The sequence below is a fragment of the Pelecanus crispus genome, chromosome 12, assembly GCF_030463565.1.
Source record: "Pelecanus crispus isolate bPelCri1 chromosome 12, bPelCri1.pri, whole genome shotgun sequence".
In the NCBI taxonomy this organism is placed as follows: domain Eukaryota; kingdom Metazoa; phylum Chordata; class Aves; order Pelecaniformes; family Pelecanidae; genus Pelecanus; species Pelecanus crispus.
In genome coordinates this window covers 2,286,890-2,291,356 of record NC_134654.1, presented here as the reverse complement: position 1 = coordinate 2,291,356, position 4,467 = coordinate 2,286,890, and positions in this window count along the sequence as shown.

Genomic DNA, 4,467 nt, shown 5'->3' with positions numbered 1-4,467 from the left:
ATTATCAGTAAATAATTTCAAATAGCAAATGAAAATTACCTCATTTGTTAAAACTTCCGAGTAGAAAAAGGCAGCATGTGAGCACATTATTCATTACAAATTATCCACTTAGATCTTCTCGGAGTGTAAGTGTAGTGAGAAATGTGCTACAGTGAGAGGTTTGGAAATTGAACTGAGACCCTTAAGAGCCATTTCACACAAGCCATTGAACAGCCATCGGGTGATGACACCTTTGGGCCTCTACCAAGCTGAAAACCATTTGAACCGACTTAAGGCAAAAGACTTTTTATGTCATTGCTCCCTCCAGGAGACATCAGGCGTGCTGTAACTTCTTTAGTTCAGTTCAGCCAGGAGATGTCACACCACTAAATTACTGAGCCAAAAAACGTGAGCACTGGTGTAAGACTCTAGGAGTACAGTTCTTTAACATTCCTCACAAAAATTTTTTCTTCCCTTGCCACACAGATGCATAATAGCAAGACCCTTACACAGAAAGATCAAAAATCATCGTCATCCATGAAAAGCTGCAGGCGTCAGAGGAACATCCTTTCTACTTGCAAAGATGCATCACCTTTCCCTCACCACTTACTGGAAACAGCAGAAAGCAACCTCTGAGAAGACACCCATATGCTGATTCCTTCCATTAACTACCCAGATTCTTATTTTAATTCCCAGATACAAGAAAAACCTGTTGGCATAAGCAATAAATAGTTTGTTGACATTCCAAACTCTCCTTCTCCCAAATTCTTAATTTTTTTCCCATAATTTTTCACACGCATTTGGGGCCTGGGCAAAAGGAAAAGGAAATAATTTCCAGTATTTTTAGTCCTGCAATTAAATAGTTCAGACAAGGAGCATACGTGTAGCAAACTCATCCTAGGATACCAGCCCCTCTCCTCCAGCCTCAACAGGAATAACGCAGATATTAATTACTGAGCTTTAGCCTCTGCCTAGGTCTGAGTAGGTGCACATTTTCATGCGCTGATACAAAACGAATCTCTGATCTATTTGCAATGTACTTGTATCTAATGCAATCTTCAGCTCTCAGATATGAACTGCCAAAGGCTACATCTGTCTGCTACAGAGAACAGCTCTCAAGTTCCCATGCAAAGGATTAAATGCTTCAGAATCTGCATAAAGAAGCAGCCTTTGAGCCTCGCAGTGAACAATATACCACTTCCCCCCAGCGATGCAGATCCTGTTCGTGTAAATCAACATCATGCGTGCTCTGAGGGGCACCAGAAGAATTTCACACAAAATTAGCATCTTCCAACAGCATAAAAAATGTTGCGGAGAAACGGCAGCGACAGGAGTTTTTTGCGGAAGAGGCATGGGGCGTGGAGTCACTGAGCTACATGGGGTAGACACAGCCACGGCCACGTGGGGTGTTCCAGGCAGGTTGAGTTTACTGCAACAGCACGCAAGTTAAGCAAGTATTTGAAATCCATGAAATGCCGGTTACATTTGCCAGCACCAGAGCACCATAAACATAGCGAGAACCTACTTAATATCTGTGTTAAACCCCATTTTAATTGTCAGCGTTGCTGTTACAATTGCACCGGGCTCCGAATGAGCACCAAGTCCCCACGGGAACGCAGCACAGCATACAAGGCTACCGCAGAGGCGACGAGAGGCACCATGAGGTATTGCCACCATGCCAGGTTGGCTGTGCAGACCCTCTAATACGAAAACAAATGGCTAAACAAAGCAACTCGCTAAATCGTCCCTGAGCTTTAAGGTTTTATGCAATGGAGGACTTGTTAAGCCCTACTCAAATCCCTCTGGATGTTCTCAAGAAGCCCAAGCCCATGTGTGTGCCTAGGACAAGGGTCTGCAGCGTATGTGGGAGACCACGAAAGCCTCGCAGGCAGGAGAGGGAAAGGGCTGGAGAGCCCCTTCCTCAGGCGACAGTCAGCCAAGATTCGCCTTCGCTACCTCAGAACCTTGCGGGATGAACCCGCAAAGCTGGCTTGGTCGGCAGGAGCCATCTGAAGGCCGATGGATTCGCCGCTATGGGAAGGAGCGCCGGTTCCTCGCCGGCGCAGCTGCAGCGCAGCCCTGTACCTGAGGGCGAGCTGAGGGAGAGCGGAGGCGGTCGAGGCCTCTCAGGCACGGCGCCGTGCGGCCTCCGGAGCGACGGACGGACAGAGGCGCACGGGGGGGGGGGGGGGGGGGGGCGGAGACCCGCCGCACGCCACAGAGCTCGGAAACACGACGCGGCCCCGCGGGATCCCCACGGCCCGGACCGGCGGCCGCAGCCGCGCCCGCCCAGAGGCGGGGCCCGCGCGGCGCGGGGGGGGGGGGGGGGGTGGGGGGGGGTGGGGGGTGCGGCGCGCGCGCACGCACGCACGCAGCGGCGCACGCGCACGGCGCGGCCGCGGAGGGGCCCGTGGCGCGCGGGGCCTGCTCGCCGCCCGGCGTGAGGTGAGAGGCGGCGGGGGAGCGGGCGGCGGGGCGGCCCGGCAGGGGCGAGCGGGAAGTCGGGACCGTGCCGTAGCGGGGAGGAGCCGGCCGCGGGGCGGGGGAGGCGGAAAGGGAGGGGAGGGGAGGGGAGGGGCGGCGACCGGGCAGCCGGGGCGGGGGGGGGCGGCAGCGCGCGCGTCCCACACCCGCCTCAGGGCCCGCGCTTGCGCCTGCCGGGGGCGGGGCCTCGCCGGGGGCGGGGCCTCGCCGGGGCGGAGGGCGCCGCCTGGTGGTGATGGGGAGAAGGGTCCGCCAAGGCTGGACGGGGGTTGGGGTATGGGGAGCGGGGGAGTGGGATATGAGGATATGGGGGAGTGGGGAGTGGGATATGGGGAGTGGGGAGAGGGATATGAGGATATGGGAGACTGGGGAGTGGGATATGGGGGAGTGGGATATGGGGAGTGGGATATGGGGGAGGGGGAGTGGGGAGTGGGATATGGGGGAGTGGGATACGGGGGAGTGAGGAGTGGGGATTGAGGAGTGGGATATGGGGGAGTGGGGAGTGGGATATGAGGATATGGGGGAGTGGGATATGGGGAGTGGGATATGGGGGAGTGGGGAGAGGGATATGAGGATATGGGGGACTGGGGAGTGGGATATGGGGGAGTGAGGAGTGGGGATTGAGGAGTGGGATATGGGGGAGTGGGGAGTGGGATATGAGGATATGGGGGAGTGGGGAGTGGGATATGGGGCAGTGAGGAGTGGGATATGGGGGAGTGTTATATGGGGGAGTGGGGGAGTGGGATATGGGAGAGTGGGGATGTGGGGAGTGGTTTATGGGGGAGTGAGGAATGGGATATGGGGGAGTGGGGATGTGGGGGATTGGGGAGTGGGATATGGGGGAGTGGGGAGTGGGATATGGAGGACTGGGGATTGGAGAGTAGGGATTGGGGACTGGGGAGTGGGATATGGGGGAGTGGTGATTGGGATATGAGGATATAGGGGAGTGGGGAGTGGGATAGAGGGGAGTGGGATACAGGCAAGTGGGGAGTGGGATATGGGGGAGTGGGGATTGGAGAGTAGGGATTGGGGACTGGGGAGTGGGATGTAGGGGAGTGGGGTTTGGGGGAGTGCGTGGGGTGCTGCAGGAGTGGCCTGTGCTGCTGTGCCTGGTGCTGGCCCTGCACCGGCGGGTTGGCGGTGCACGGGTTCAAGCAGCCCTGGAGACGGGGCTACAGTGGTTTGCAGCTGACTCCCCAAACCCCACTCCCCCGCTTCACAGAGTGCAGTGAGTGCCCGGAGGTGGCTGTGCCGTGTCACTTACGGCCATGGGGTAAAAAGTCCAGCCTGGAAGTTGCTCTTGGTTGTCTGAGGATCCAAGCAGAGGTGCAGGGACGTGCAGCTGGGATGGAGGCAGCTGCCATCTGCGTGGAGGGACTGCACCGCTTCAGTGGTGTCCGGGGACGCAGGACCATGCCTCCTCACATGGTGCCTGGAGGAGCAAAGTCTAGAAAGAAAAATATGAATTTCAATAAGTGAGAAGCCTGAGGCATTCCCACCAAAAATACCTTGTAAAAATGAGACATGTTAGAGATCCCACAATGGAAAACAACTCAATTCGCTGATGGTGGACTGCGGTGTAGAACCTCACCGTACAGGTGCTGGTGAATCAGGGCCGTTCGTAGGAGCTGCCACACAGTCAACGCTGAGAATGTCGTTGACATCAGCATGGTAGAGTTTTGCACTGCTGTGTCCATGCCACCTCTAACCTGTTCGTTCTCTTCCCGGTGCTTCTTGGAGGTGCAAAACACTTTCTGGCACAACAGCTGTTCATGACTGTCTGCTCAGCACATACATTCCCACTGAAAGCCTCGGTTCAGGATTGGCTTGTATCCCCATCACTTCTCATCTCTTCTTACGCTGTATCCTGTCTCTCCGCGTTTGATTTCTCCTCATATGCAGAAAACAGACTCTCAGCCATGTCAGATGGTCCCTGTTACAAAGACTGCTGACAGCCCTTTTGCTTTTGTGTTCAGGACGCTCTGGGAGGATCTCGTCCGAATA